The sequence below is a fragment of the Pseudophryne corroboree genome, chromosome 8 (genome assembly GCF_028390025.1).
Source record: "Pseudophryne corroboree isolate aPseCor3 chromosome 8, aPseCor3.hap2, whole genome shotgun sequence".
In the NCBI taxonomy this organism is placed as follows: domain Eukaryota; kingdom Metazoa; phylum Chordata; class Amphibia; order Anura; family Myobatrachidae; genus Pseudophryne; species Pseudophryne corroboree.
Window position 1 is genome coordinate 376,587,071 of NC_086451.1, and position 14,488 is coordinate 376,601,558.

Sequence of the window (14,488 nt, forward strand, 5' to 3'; positions counted from 1 at the left end):
GTACTGCTTGAAAAAAGTAACATAAAATCAAGAACTTGGATTTATACATTATACTACCGCTAAAGGTGAGCCATCACAATTAATACTTAAGAAAAACTGCTCAGGTTATAATGATATCCTTTATAATAACTATACAAATTATTTACTAAAATCTCTTTCAGGAAAAAACAGATTTATGTGTCTAGCAAGTAATTTTTGTAAACTTTTAGATATAGAGTCTGAGAGCCTGAATCTACTTTCTATTCCAATTTATTCTTTGTTTTATGATTTGTTTACTGAATACTGAAAGGATGTTTTGCAAATAATACATTTGTGAAAACCTTTTTTCTACATGGAACTAAACTTAAGAATTTTTTAACCAGTCATTGTGTATTTATCACTTAGGAATAATGTCATTAATTCAACTCTATGGCAACAAATGCAATATTGGTGTGTAGATGGGATATCATACAATTTCTCCCATTTTCAAACTATTCTGTTCCCTATGTTTCTTTAAATAATTAGTCTGCACATTGTTAGAAATAAATGGTAACAAGATTCCAATGTCCAAGAGAAGGACTTTTAAAAGAAAATGGATGTCCTAAGGTCACTTGTTATTTTGCATGGTAGACTTATCCACAAATTAATATTCTTTTTATACAAAGTACAAGAAAATAAAATTGTCAGAAGTGGGATTTGAACCAATGCCTCGTTACAGAGACCAGAACACCCATTTAGAGGAAGAATGCAATCTTGAGTCTGGCGCCTTAGACCGCTCGGCCATCCTGACAAGTACATATACTCTTTAAATTAAGTTGGCAATAAAAGATTATAATGTACAAAAAAAGGATTTTGGGGTATCTTTCAGCCAAATAATATGTACTGCTTGAAAAAAGTAACATAAAATCAAGAACTTGGATTTATACAGTATACTACCGCTAAAGGTGAGCCATCACAATTAATACTTAAGAAAAACTGCTCAGGTTATAATGATATCCTTTATAATAACTATACAAATTATTTACTAAAATCTCTTTCAGGAAAAACAGATTTATGTGTCTAGCAAGTAATTTTTGTAAACTTTTAGATATAGAGTCTGAGAGCCTGAATCTACTTTCTATTCCAATTTATTCTTTGTTTTATGATTTGTTTACTGAATACTGAAAGGATGTTTTGCAAATAATACATTTGTGAAAACCTTTTTTCTACATGGAACTAAACTTAAGAATTTTTTAACCAGTCATTGTGTATTTATCACTTAGGAATAATGTCATTAATTCAACTCTATGGCAACAAATGCAATATTGGTGTGTAGATGGGATATCATACAATTTCTCCCATTTTCAAACTATTCTGTTCCCTATGTTTCTTTAAATAATTAGTCTGCACATTGTTAGAAATAAATGGTAACAAGATTCCAATGTCCAAGAGAAGGACTTTTAAAAGAGAATGGATGTCCTAAGGTCACTTGTTATTTTGCATGGTAGACTTATCCACAAATTAATATTCTTTTCATACAAAGTACAAGAAAATAAAATTGTCAGAAGTGGGATTTGAACCCACGCCTCTTTACAGAGACCAGAACACCCATTTAGAGGAAGAATGCAATCTTGAGTCTGGCGCCTTAGACCGCTCGGCCATCCTGACAAGTACATATACTCTTTAAATTAAGTTGGCAATAAAAGATTATAATGTACAAAAAAAGGATTTTGGGGTATCTTTCAGCCAAATAATATGTACTGCTTGAAAAAAGTAACATAAAATCAAGAACTTGGATTTATACATTATACTACCGCTAAAGGTGAGCCATCACAATTAATACTTAAGAAAAACTGCTCAGGTTATAATGATATCCTTTATAATAACTATACAAATTATTTACTAAAATCTCTTTCAGGAAAACACAGATTTATGTGTCTAGCAAGTAATTTTTGTAAACTTTTAGATATAGAGTATGAGAGCCTGAATCTACTTTCTATTCCAATTTATTCTTTGTTTTATGATTTGTTTACTGAATACTGAAAGGATGTTTTGCAAATAATACATTTGTGAAAACCTTTTTTCTACATGGAACTAAACTTAAGAATTTTTTAACCAGTCATTGTGTATTTATCACTTAGGAATAATGTCATTAATTCAACTCTATGGCAACAAATGCAATATTGGTGTGTAGATGGGATATCATACAATTTCTCCCATTTTCAAACTATTCTGTTCCCTATGTTTCTTTAAATAATTAGGCTGCACATTGTTAGAAATAAATGGTAACAAGATTCCAATGTCCAAGAGAAGGACTTTTAAAAGAAAATGGATGTCCTAAGGTCACTTGTTATTTTGCATGGTAGACTTATCCACAAATTAATATTCTTTTCATACAAAGTACAAGAAAATAAAATTGTCAGAAGTGGGATTTGAACCAATGCCTCTTTACAGAGACCAGAACACCCATTTAGAGGAAGAATGCAATCTTGAGTCTGGCGCCTTAGACCGCTCGGCCATCCTGACAAGTACATATACTCTTTAAATTAAGTTGGCAATAAAAGATTATAATGTACAAAAAAAGGATTTTGGGGTATCTTTCAGCCAAATAATATGTACTGCTTGAAAAAAGTAACATAAAATCAAGAACTTGGATTTATACAGTATACTACCGCTAAAGGTGAGCCATCACAATTAATACTTAAGAAAAACTGCTCAGGTTATAATGATATCCTTTATAATAACTATACAAATTATTTACTAAAATCTCTTTCAGGAAAAACAGATTTATGTGTCTAGCAAGTAATTTTTGTAAACTTTTAGATATAGAGTCTGAGAGCCTGAATCTACTTTCTATTCCAATTTATTCTTTGTTTTATGATTTGTTTACTGAATACTGAAAGGATGTTTTGCAAATAATACATTTGTGAAAACCTTTTTTCTACATGGAACTAAACTTAAGAATTTTTTAACCAGTCATTGTGTATTTATCACTTAGGAATAATGTCATTAATTCAACTCTATGGCAACAAATGCAATATTGGTGTGTAGATGGGATATCATACAATTTCTCCCATTTTCAAACTATTCTGTTCCCTATGTTTCTTTAAATAATTAGTCTGCACATTGTTAGAAATAAATGGTAACAAGATTCCAATGTCCAAGAGAAGGACTTTTAAAAGAGAATGGATGTCCTAAGGTCACTTGTTATTTTGCATGGTAGACTTATCCACAAATTAATATTCTTTTCATACAAAGTACAAGAAAATAAAATTGTCAGAAGTGGGATTTGAACCCACGCCTCTTTACAGAGACCAGAACACCCATTTAGAGGAAGAATGCAATCTTGAGTCTGGCGCCTTAGACCGCTCGGCCATCCTGACAAGTACATATACTCTTTAAATTAAGTTGGCAATAAAAGATTATAATGTACAAAAAAAGGATTTTGGGGTATCTTTCAGCCAAATAATATGTACTGCTTGAAAAAAGTAACATAAAATCAAGAACTTGGATTTATACATTATACTACCGCTAAAGGTGAGCCATCACAATTAATACTTAAGAAAAACTGCTCAGGTTATAATGATATCCTTTATAATAACTATACAAATTATTTACTAAAATCTCTTTCAGGAAAACACAGATTTATGTGTCTAGCAAGTAATTTTTGTAAACTTTTAGATATAGAGTCTGAGAGCCTGAATCTACTTTCTATTCCAATTTATTCTTTGTTTTATGATTTGTTTACTGAATACTGAAAGGATGTTTTGCAAATAATACATTTGTGAAAACCTTTTTTCTACATGGAACTAAACTTAAGAATTTTTTAACCAGTCATTGTGTATTTATCACTTAGGAATAATGTCATTAATTCAACTCTATGGCAACAAATGCAATATTGGTGTGTAGATGGGATATCATACAATTTCTCCCATTTTCAAACTATTCTGTTCCCTATGTTTCTTTAAATAATTAGGCTGCACATTGTTAGAAATAAATGGTAACAAGATTCCAATGTCCAAGAGAAGGACTTTTAAAAGAAAATGGATGTCCTAAGGTCACTTGTTATTTTGCATGGTAGACTTATCCACAAATTAATATTCTTTTCATACAAAGTACAAGAAAATAAAATTGTCAGAAGTGGGATTTGAACCAATGCCTCTTTACAGAGACCAGAACACCCATTTAGAGGAAGAATGCAATCTTGAGTCTGGCGCCTTAGACCGCTCGGCCATCCTGACAAGTACATATACTCTTTAAATTAAGTTGGCAATAAAAGATTATAATGTACAAAAAAAGGATTTTGGGGTATCTTTCAGCCAAATAATATGTACTGCTTGAAAAAAGTAACATAAAATCAAGAACTTGGATTTATACAGTATACTACCGCTAAAGGTGAGCCATCACAATTAATACTTAAGAAAAACTGCTCAGGTTATAATGATATCCTTTATAATAACTATACAAATTATTTACTAAAATCTCTTTCAGGAAAAAACAGATTTATGTGTCTAGCAAGTAATTTTTGTAAACTTTTAGATATAGAGTCTGAGAGCCTGAATCTACTTTCTATTCCAATTTATTCTTTGTTTTATGATTTGTTTACTGAATACTGAAAGGATGTTTTGCAAATAATACATTTGTGAAAACCTTTTTTCTACATGGAACTAAACTTAAGAATTTTTTAACCAGTCATTGTGTATTTATCACTTAGGAATAATGTCATTAATTCAACTCTATGGCAACAAATGCAATATTGGTGTGTAGATGGGATATCATACAATTTCTCCCATTTTCAAACTATTCTGTTCCCTATGTTTCTTTAAATAATTAGGCTGCACATTGTTAGAAATAAATGGTAACAAGATTCCAATGTCCAAGAGAAGGACTTTTAAAAGAGAATGGATGTCCTAAGGTCACTTGTTATTTTGCATGGTAGACTTATCCACAAATTAATATTCTTTTCATACAAAGTACAAGAAAATAAAATTGTCAGAAGTCGGATTTGAACCCACACCTCTTTACAGAGACCAGAACACCCATTTAGAGGAAGAATGCAATCTTGAGTCTGGCGCCTTAGACCGCTCGGCCATCCTGACAAGTACATAGACTCTTTAAATTAAGTTGGCAATAAAAGATTATAATGTACAAAAAAAGGATTTTGGGGTATCTTTCAGCCAAATAATATGTACTGCTTGAAAAAAGTAACATAAAATCAAGAACTTGGATTTATACATTATACTACCGCTAAAGGTGAGCCATCACAATTAATACTTAAGAAAAACTGCTCAGGTTATAATGATATCCTTTATAATAACTATACAAATTATTTACTAAAATCTCTTTCAGGAAAAAACAGATTTATGTGTCTAGCAAGTAATTTTTGTAAACTTTTAGATATAGAGTCTGAGAGCCTGAATCTACTTTCTATTCCAATTTATTCTTTGTTTTATGATTTGTTTACTGAATACTGAAAGGATGTTTTGCAAATAATACATTTGTGAAAACCTTTTTTCTACATGGAACTAAACTTAAGAATTTTTTAACCAGTCATTGTGTATTTATCACTTAGGAATAATGTCATTAATTCAACTCTATGGCAACAAATGCAATATTGGTGTGTAGATGGGATATCATACAATTTCTCCCATTTTCAAACTATTCTGTTCCCTATGTTTCTTTAAATAATAAGGCTGCACATTGTTAGAAATAAATGGTAACAAGATTCCAATGTCCAAGAGAAGGACTTTTAAAAGAAAATGGATGTCCTAAGGTCACTTGTTATTTTGCATGGTAGACTTATCCACAAATTAATATTCTTTTTATACAAAGTACAAGAAAATAAAATTGTCAGAAGTGGGATTTGAACCAATGCCTCGTTACAGAGACCAGAACACCCATTTAGAGGAAGAATGCAATCTTGAGTCTGGCGCCTTAGACCGCTCGGCCATCCTGACAAGTACATATACTCTTTAAATTAAGTTGGCAATAAAAGATTATAATGTACAAAAAAAGGATTTTGGGGTATCTTTCAGCCAAATAATATGTACTGCTTGAAAAAAGTAACATAAAATCAAGAACTTGGATTTATACAGTATACTACCGCTAAAGGTGAGCCATCACAATTAATACTTAAGAAAAACTGCTCAGGTTATAATGATATCCTTTATAATAACTATACAAATTATTTACTAAAATCTCTTTCAGGAAAAACAGATTTATGTGTCTAGCAAGTAATTTTTGTAAACTTTTAGATATAGAGTCTGAGAGCCTGAATCTACTTTCTATTCCAATTTATTCTTTGTTTTATGATTTGTTTACTGAATACTGAAAGGATGTTTTGCAAATAATACATTTGTGAAAACCTTTTTTCTACATGGAACTAAACTTAAGAATTTTTTAACCAGTCATTGTGTATTTATCACTTAGGAATAATGTCATTAATTCAACTCTATGGCAACAAATGCAATATTGGTGTGTAGATGGGATATCATACAATTTCTCCCATTTTCAAACTATTCTGTTCCCTATGTTTCTTTAAATAATTAGGCTGCACATTGTTAGAAATAAATGGTAACAAGATTCCAATGTCCAAGAGAAGGACTTTTAAAAGAGAATGGATGTCCTAAGGTCACTTGTTATTTTGCATGGTAGACTTATCCACAAATTAATATTCTTTTCATACAAAGTACAAGAAAATAAAATTCTGGCGCCTTAGACCGCTCGGCCATCCTGACAAGTACATATACTCTTTAAATTAAGTTGGCAATAAAAGATTATAATGTACAAAAAAAGGATTTTGGGGTATCTTTCAGCCAAATAATATGTACTGCTTGAAAAAAGTAACATAAAATCAAGAACTTGGATTTATACATTATACTACCGCTAAAGGTGAGCCATCACAATTAATACTTAAGAAAAACTGCTCAGGTTATAATGATATCCTTTATAATAACTATACAAATTATTTACTAAAATCTCTTTCAGGAAAAAACAGATTTATGTGTCTAGCAAGTAATTTTTGTAAACTTTTAGATATAGAGTCTGAGAGCCTGAATCTACTTTCTATTCCAATTTATTCTTTGTTTTATGATTTGTTTACTGAATACTGAAAGGATGTTTTGCAAATAATACATTTGTGAAAACCTTTTTTCTACATGGAACTAAACTTAAGAATTTTTTAACCAGTCATTGTGTATTTATCACTTAGGAATAATGTCATTAATTCAACTCTATGGCAACAAATGCAATATTGGTGTGTAGATGGGATATCATACAATTTCTCCCATTTTCAAACTATTCTGTTCCCTATGTTTCTTTAAATAATAAGGCTGCACATTGTTAGAAATAAATGGTAACAAGATTCCAATGTCCAAGAGAAGGACTTTTAAAAGAAAATGGATGTCCTAAGGTCACTTGTTATTTTGCACGGTAGACTTATCCACAAATTAATATTCTTTTCATACAAAGTACAAGAAAATAAAATTGTCAGAAGTGGGATTTGAACCAATGCCTCGTTACAGAGACCAGAACACCCATTTAGAGGAAGAATGCAATCTTGAGTCTGGCGCCTTAGACCGCTCGGCCATCCTGACAAGTACATATACTCTTTAAATTAAGTTGGCAATAAAAGATTATAATGTACAAAAAAAGGATTTTGGGGTATCTTTCAGCCAAATAATATGTACTGCTTGAAAAAAGTAACATAAAATCAAGAACTTGGATTTATACAGTATACTACCGCTAAAGGTGAGCCATCACAATTAATACTTAAGAAAAACTGCTCAGGTTATAATGATATCCTTTATAATAACTATACAAATTATTTACTAAAATCTCTTTCAGGAAAAACAGATTTATGTGTCTAGCAAGTAATTTTTGTAAACTTTTAGATATAGAGTCTGAGAGCCTGAATCTACTTTCTATTCCAATTTATTCTTTGTTTTATGATTTGTTTACTGAATACTGAAAGGATGTTTTGCAAATAATACATTTGTGAAAACCTTTTTTCTACATGGAACTAAACTTAAGAATTTTTTAACCAGTCATTGTGTATTTATCACTTAGGAATAATGTCATTAATTCAACTCTATGGCAACAAATGCAATATTGGTGTGTAGATGGGATATCATACAATTTCTCCCATTTTCAAACTATTCTGTTCCCTATGTTTCTTTAAATAATTAGGCTGCACATTGTTAGAAATAAATGGTAACAAGATTCCAATGTCCAAGAGAAGGACTTTTAAAAGAGAATGGATGTCCTAAGGTCACTTGTTATTTTGCATGGTAGACTTATCCACAAATTAATATTCTTTTCATACAAAGTACAAGAAAATAAAATTGTCAGAAGTGGGATTTGAACCCACGCCTCTTTACAGAGACCAGAACACCCATTTAGAGGAAGAATGCAATCTTGAGTCTGGCGCCTTAGACCGCTCGGCCATCCTGACAAGTACATATACTCTTTAAATTAAGTTGGCAATAAAAGATTATAATGTACAAAAAAAGGATTTTGGGGTATCTTTCAGCCAAATAATATGTACTGCTTGAAAAAAGTAACATAAAATCAAGAACTTGGATTTATACATTATACTACCGCTAAAGGTGAGCCATCACAATTAATACTTAAGAAAAACTGCTCAGGTTATAATGATATCCTTTATAATAACTATACAAATTATTTACTAAAATCTCTTTCAGGAAAACACAGATTTATGTGTCTAGCAAGTAATTTTTGTAAACTTTTAGATATAGAGTCTGAGAGCCTGAATCTACTTTCTATTCCAATTTATTCTTTGTTTTATGATTTGTTTACTGAATACTGAAAGGATGTTTTGCAAATAATACATTTGTGAAAACCTTTTTTCTACATGGAACTAAACTTAAGAATTTTTTAACCAGTCATTGTGTATTTATCACTTAGGAATAATGTCATTAATTCAACTCTATGGCAACAAATGCAATATTGGTGTGTAGATGGGATATCATACAATTTCTCCCATTTTCAAACTATTCTGTTCCCTATGTTTCTTTAAATAATTAGGCTGCACATTGTTAGAAATAAATGGTAATAAGATTCCAATGTCCAAGAGAAGGACTTTTAAAAGAGAATGGATGTCCTAAGGTCACTTGTTATTTTGCATGGTAGACTTATCCACAAATTAATATTCTTTTCATACCAAGTACAAGAAAATAAAATTGTCAGAAGTGGGATTTGAACCAATGCCTCTTTACAGAGACCAGAACACCCATTTAGAGTAAGAATGCAATCTTGAGTCTGGCGCCTTAGACCGCTCGGCCATCCTGACAAGTACATATACTCTTTAAATTAAGTTGGCAATAAAAGATTATAATGTACAAAAAAAGGATTTTGGGGTATCTTTCAGCCAAATAATATGTACTGCTTGAAAAAAGTAACATAAAATCAAGAACTTGGATTTATACAGTATACTACCGCTAAAGGTGAGCCATCACAATTAATACTTAAGAAAAACTGCTCAGGTTATAATGATATCCTTTATAATAACTATACAAATTATTTACTAAAATCTCTTTCAGGAAAAAACAGATTTATGTGTCTAGCAAGTCATTTTTGTAAACTTTTAGATAGAGTCTGAGAGCCTGAATCTACTTTCTATTCCAATTTATTCTTTGTTTTATGATTTGTTTACTGAATACTGAAAGGATGTTTTGCAAATAATACATTTGTGAAAACCTTTTTTCTACATGGAACTAAACTTAAGAATTTTTTAACCAGTCATTGTGTATTTATCACTTAGGAATAATGTCATTAATTCAACTCTATGGCAACAAATGCAATATTGGTGTGTAGATGGGATATCATACAATTTCTCCAATTTTCAAACTATTCTGTTCCCTATGTTTCTTTAAATAATTAGGCTGCACATTGTTAGAAATAAATGGTAACAAGATTCCAATGTCCAAGAGAAGGACTTTTAAAAGAGAATGGATGTCCTAAGGTCACTTGTTATTTTGCATGGTAGACTTATCCACAAATTAATATTCTTTTCATACAAAGTACAAGAAAATAAAATTGTCAGAAGTGGGATTTGAACCCACGCCTCTTTACAGAGACCAGAACACCCATTTAGAAGAAGAATGCAATCTTGAGTCTGGCGCCTTAGACCGCTCGGCCATCCTGACAAGTACATATACTCTTTAAATTAAGTTGGCAATAAAAGATTATAATGTACAAAAAAAGGATTTTGGGGTATCTTTCAGCCAAATAATATGTACTGCTTGAAAAAAGTAACATAAAATCAAGAACTTGGATTTATACATTATACTACCGCTAAAGGTGAGCCATCACAATTAATACTTAAGAAAAACTGCTCAGGTTATAATGATATCCTTTATAATAACTATACAAATTATTTACTAAAATCTCTTTCAGGAAAACACAGATTTATGTGTCTAGCAAGTAATTTTTGTAAACTTTTAGATATAGAGTCTGAGAGCCTGAATCTACTTTCTATTCCAATTTATTCTTTGTTTTATGATTTGTTTACTGAATACTGAAAGGATGTTTTGCAAATAATACATTTGTGAAAACCTTTTTTCTACATGGAACTAAACTTAAGAATTTTTTAACCAGTCATTGTGTATTTATCACTTAGGAATAATGTCATTAATTCAACTCTATGGCAACAAATGCAATATTAGTGTGTAGATGGGATATCATACAATTTCTCCCATTTTCAAACTATTCTGTTCCCTATGTTTCTTGAAATAATTAGGCTGCACATTGTTATAAATAAATGGTAATAAGATTCCAATGTCCAAGAGAAGGACTTTTAAAAGAGAATGGATGTCCTAAGGTCACTTGTTATTTTGCATGGTAGACTTATCCACAAATTAATATTCTTTTCATACAAAGTACAAGTTAATAAAATTGTCAGAAGTGGGATTTGAACCCACGCCTCTTTACAGAGATCAGAACACCCATTTAGAGGAAAAATGCAATCTTGAGTCTGGCGCCTTAGACCGCTCGGCCATCCTGACAAGTACATCTGTCCTTTAAAATTAAGTTGGCAATAAAAGATTAGAATGTACAAAAAAAGGATTTTGGGGTATCTTTCAGCCAAATAATATGTACTGCTTGAAAAAAGTAACATAAAATCAAGAACTTGGATTTATACATTATACTACCGCTAAAGGTGAGCCATCACAATTAATACTTAAGAAAAACTGCTCAGGTTATAATGATATCCTTTATAATAACTATACAAATTATTTACTAAAATCTCTACACGGAAAACACAGATTTATGTGTCTAGCAAGTAATTTTTGTAAACTTTTAGATATAGAGTCTGAGAGCCTGAATCTACTTTCTATTCCAATTTATTCTTTGTTTTATGATTTGTTTACTGAATACTGAAAGGATGTTTTGCAAATAATACATTTGTGAAAACCTTTTTTCTACATGGAACTAAACTTAAGAATTTTTTAACCAGTCATTGTGTATTTATCACTTAGGAATAATGTCATTAATTCAACTCTATGGCAACAAATGCAATATTGGTGTGTAGATGGGATATCATACAATTTCTCCCATTTTCAAACTATTCTGTTCCCTATGTTTCTTTAAATAATTAGGCTGCACATTGTTAGAAATAAATGGTAACAAGATTCCAATGTCCAAGAGAAGGACTTTTAAAAGAAAATGGATGTCCTAAGGTCACTTGTTATTTTGCATGGTAGACTTATCCACAAATTAATATTCTTTTCATACAAAGTACAAGAAAATAAAATTGTCAGAAGTGGGATTTGAACCCACGCCTCTTTACAGAGACCAGAACACCCATTTAGAGGAAGAATGCAATCTTGAGTCTGGCGCTTTAGACCGCTCGGCCATCCTGACAAGTACTTATACTCTTTAAATTAAGTTGGCAATAAAAGATTATAATGTACAAAAAAAGGATTTTGGGGTATCTTTCAGCCAAATAATATGTACTGCTTGAAAAAAGTAACATAAAATCAAGAACTTGGATTTATACATTATACTACCGCTAAAGGTGAGCCATCACAATTAATACTTAAGAAAAACTGCTCAGGTTATAATGATATCCTTTATAATAACTATACAAATTATTTACTAAAATCTCTTTCAGGAAAACACAGATTTATGTGTCTAGCAAGTAATTTTTGTAAACTTTTAGATATAGAGTCTGAGAGCCTGAATCTACTTTCTATTCCAATTTATTCTTTGTTTTATGATTTGTTTACTGAATACTGAAAGGATGTTTTGCAAATAATACATTTGTGAAAACCTTTTTTCTACATGGAACTAAACTTAAGAATTTTTTAACCAGTCATTGTGTATTTATCACTTAGGAATAATGTAATTTAATTCAACTCTATGGCAACAAATGCAATATTGGTGTGTAGATGGGATATCATACAATTTCTCCCATTTTCAAACTATTCTGTTCCCTATGTTTCTTTAAATAATTAGGCTGCACATTGTTAGAAATAAATGGTAACAAGATTCCAATGTCCAAGAGAAGGACTTTTAAAAGAGAATGGATGTCCTAAGGTCACTTGTTATTTTGCATGGTAGACTTATCCACAAATGAATATTCTTTTCATACAAAGTACAAGAAAATAAAATTGTCAGAAGTGGGATTTGAACCAATGCCTCTTTACAGAGACCAGAACACCCATTTAGAGGAAGAATGCAATCTTGAGTCTGGCGCCTTAGACCGCTCGGCCATCCTGACGAGTACATATACTCTTTATATTAAGTTGGCAATAAAAGATTATAATGTACAAAAAAAGGATTTTGGGGTATCTTTCAGCCAAATAATATGTACTGCTTGAAAAAAGTAAAATAAAATCAAGAACTTGGATTTATACAGTATACTACCGCTAAAGGTGAGCCATCACAATTAATACTTAAGAAAAACTGCTCAGGTTATAATGATATCCTTTATAATAACTATACAAATTATTTACTAAAATCTCTACACGGAAAACACAGATTTATGTGTCTAGCAAGTAATTTTTGTAAACTTTTAGATATAGAGTCTGAGAGCCTGAATCTACTTTCTATTCCAATTTATTCTTTGTTTTATGATTTGTTTACTGAATACTGAAAGGATGTTTTGCAAATAATACATTTGTGAAAACCTTTTTTCTACATGGAACTAAACTTAAGAATTTTTTAACCAGTCATTGTGTATTTATCACTTAGGAATAATGTCATTAATTCAACTCTATGGCAACAAATGCAATATTGGTGTGTAGATGGGATATCATACAATTTCTCCCATTTTCAAACTATTCTGTTCCCTATGTTTCTTTAAATAATTAGGCTGCACATTGTTAGAAATAAATGGTAACAAGATTCCAATGTCCAAGAGAAGGACTTTTAAAAGAAAATGGATGTCCTAAGGTCACTTGTTATTTTGCATGGTAGACTTATCCACAAATTAATATTCTTTTCATACAAAGTACAAGAAAATAAAATTGTCAGAAGTGGGATTTGAACCCACGCCTCTTTACAGAGACCAGAACACCCATTTAGAGGAAGAATGCAATCTTGAGTCTGGCGCTTTAGACCGCTCGGCCATCCTGACAAGTACTTATACTCTTTAAATTAAGTTGGCAATAAAAGATTATAATGTACAAAAAAAGGATTTTGGGGTATCTTTCAGCCAAATAATATGTACTGCTTGAAAAAAGTAACATAAAATCAAGAACTTGGATTTATACATTATACTACCGCTAAAGGTGAGCCATCACAATTAATACTTAAGAAAAACTGCTCAGGTTATAATGATATCCTTTATAATAACTATACAAATTATTTACTAAAATCTCTTTCAGGAAAACACAGATTTATGTGTCTAGCAAGTAATTTTTGTAAACTTTTAGATATAGAGTCTGAGAGCCTGAATCTACTTTCTATTCCAATTTATTCTTTGTTTTATGATTTGTTTACTGAATACTGAAAGGATGTTTTGCAAATAATACATTTGTGAAAACCTTTTTTCTACATGGAACTAAACTTAAGAATTTTTTAACCAGTCATTGTGTATTTATCACTTAGGAATAATGTAATTTAATTCAACTCTATGGCAACAAATGCAATATTGGTGTGTAGATGGGATATCATACAATTTCTCCCATTTTCAAACTATTCTGTTCCCTATGTTTCTTTAAATAATTAGGCTGCACATTGTTAGAAATAAATGGTAACAAGATTCCAATGTCCAAGAGAAGGACTTTTAAAAGAGAATGGATGTCCTAAGGTCACTTGTTATTTTGCATGGTAGACTTATCCACAAATGAATATTCTTTTCATACAAAGTACAAGAAAATAAAATTGTCAGAAGTGGGATTTGAACCAATGCCTCTTTACAGAGACCAGAACACCCATTTAGAGGAAGAATGCAATCTTGAGTCTGGCGCCTTAGACCGCTCGGCCATCCTGACGAGTACATATACTCTTTATATTAAGTTGGCAATAAAAGATTATAATGTACAAAAAAAGGATTTTGGGGTAT

General features: G+C 30.9%; 13 non-coding genes across 13 annotated transcripts; all 13 read right to left on the minus strand.

Annotated features, from left to right (window-relative positions):
- Positions 1-1,517: 1,517 nt before the first annotated feature.
- TRNAL-CAA (transfer RNA leucine (anticodon CAA)) lies at positions 1,518-1,626 on the minus strand. Its single transcript has 2 exons — positions 1,589-1,626; positions 1,518-1,563 (listed from the first exon to the last, which is right to left on the minus strand). It is a non-coding gene; the product is annotated as a tRNA-Leu (tRNA).
- Positions 1,627-2,375: 749 nt separating this feature from the next.
- TRNAL-CAA (transfer RNA leucine (anticodon CAA)) lies at positions 2,376-2,484 on the minus strand. The gene is made up of 2 exons: positions 2,447-2,484; positions 2,376-2,421 (listed from the first exon to the last, which is right to left on the minus strand). It is a non-coding gene; the product is annotated as a tRNA-Leu (tRNA).
- A 748-nt stretch (positions 2,485-3,232) lies between these two features.
- Positions 3,233-3,341, minus strand: TRNAL-CAA (transfer RNA leucine (anticodon CAA)). The gene is made up of 2 exons: positions 3,304-3,341; positions 3,233-3,278 (listed from the first exon to the last, which is right to left on the minus strand). It is a non-coding gene; the product is annotated as a tRNA-Leu (tRNA).
- Positions 3,342-4,090: 749 nt separating this feature from the next.
- TRNAL-CAA (transfer RNA leucine (anticodon CAA)) lies at positions 4,091-4,199 on the minus strand. Its single transcript has 2 exons — positions 4,162-4,199; positions 4,091-4,136 (listed from the first exon to the last, which is right to left on the minus strand). It is a non-coding gene; the product is annotated as a tRNA-Leu (tRNA).
- A 749-nt stretch (positions 4,200-4,948) lies between these two features.
- On the minus strand, positions 4,949-5,057 carry TRNAL-CAA (transfer RNA leucine (anticodon CAA)). Its single transcript has 2 exons — positions 5,020-5,057; positions 4,949-4,994 (listed from the first exon to the last, which is right to left on the minus strand). It is a non-coding gene; the product is annotated as a tRNA-Leu (tRNA).
- A 3,244-nt stretch (positions 5,058-8,301) lies between these two features.
- On the minus strand, positions 8,302-8,410 carry TRNAL-CAA (transfer RNA leucine (anticodon CAA)). Its single transcript has 2 exons — positions 8,373-8,410; positions 8,302-8,347 (listed from the first exon to the last, which is right to left on the minus strand). It is a non-coding gene; the product is annotated as a tRNA-Leu (tRNA).
- Positions 8,411-9,159: 749 nt separating this feature from the next.
- Positions 9,160-9,268, minus strand: TRNAL-CAA (transfer RNA leucine (anticodon CAA)). Its single transcript has 2 exons — positions 9,231-9,268; positions 9,160-9,205 (listed from the first exon to the last, which is right to left on the minus strand). It is a non-coding gene; the product is annotated as a tRNA-Leu (tRNA).
- A 747-nt stretch (positions 9,269-10,015) lies between these two features.
- Positions 10,016-10,124, minus strand: TRNAL-CAA (transfer RNA leucine (anticodon CAA)). The gene is made up of 2 exons: positions 10,087-10,124; positions 10,016-10,061 (listed from the first exon to the last, which is right to left on the minus strand). It is a non-coding gene; the product is annotated as a tRNA-Leu (tRNA).
- Positions 10,125-10,873: 749 nt separating this feature from the next.
- On the minus strand, positions 10,874-10,982 carry TRNAL-CAA (transfer RNA leucine (anticodon CAA)). The gene is made up of 2 exons: positions 10,945-10,982; positions 10,874-10,919 (listed from the first exon to the last, which is right to left on the minus strand). It is a non-coding gene; the product is annotated as a tRNA-Leu (tRNA).
- A 750-nt stretch (positions 10,983-11,732) lies between these two features.
- Positions 11,733-11,841, minus strand: TRNAL-CAA (transfer RNA leucine (anticodon CAA)). The gene is made up of 2 exons: positions 11,804-11,841; positions 11,733-11,778 (listed from the first exon to the last, which is right to left on the minus strand). It is a non-coding gene; the product is annotated as a tRNA-Leu (tRNA).
- A 750-nt stretch (positions 11,842-12,591) lies between these two features.
- On the minus strand, positions 12,592-12,700 carry TRNAL-CAA (transfer RNA leucine (anticodon CAA)). The gene is made up of 2 exons: positions 12,663-12,700; positions 12,592-12,637 (listed from the first exon to the last, which is right to left on the minus strand). It is a non-coding gene; the product is annotated as a tRNA-Leu (tRNA).
- A 749-nt stretch (positions 12,701-13,449) lies between these two features.
- Positions 13,450-13,558, minus strand: TRNAL-CAA (transfer RNA leucine (anticodon CAA)). The gene is made up of 2 exons: positions 13,521-13,558; positions 13,450-13,495 (listed from the first exon to the last, which is right to left on the minus strand). It is a non-coding gene; the product is annotated as a tRNA-Leu (tRNA).
- Positions 13,559-14,308: 750 nt separating this feature from the next.
- Positions 14,309-14,417, minus strand: TRNAL-CAA (transfer RNA leucine (anticodon CAA)). Its single transcript has 2 exons — positions 14,380-14,417; positions 14,309-14,354 (listed from the first exon to the last, which is right to left on the minus strand). It is a non-coding gene; the product is annotated as a tRNA-Leu (tRNA).
- Positions 14,418-14,488: the final 71 nt, after the last annotated feature.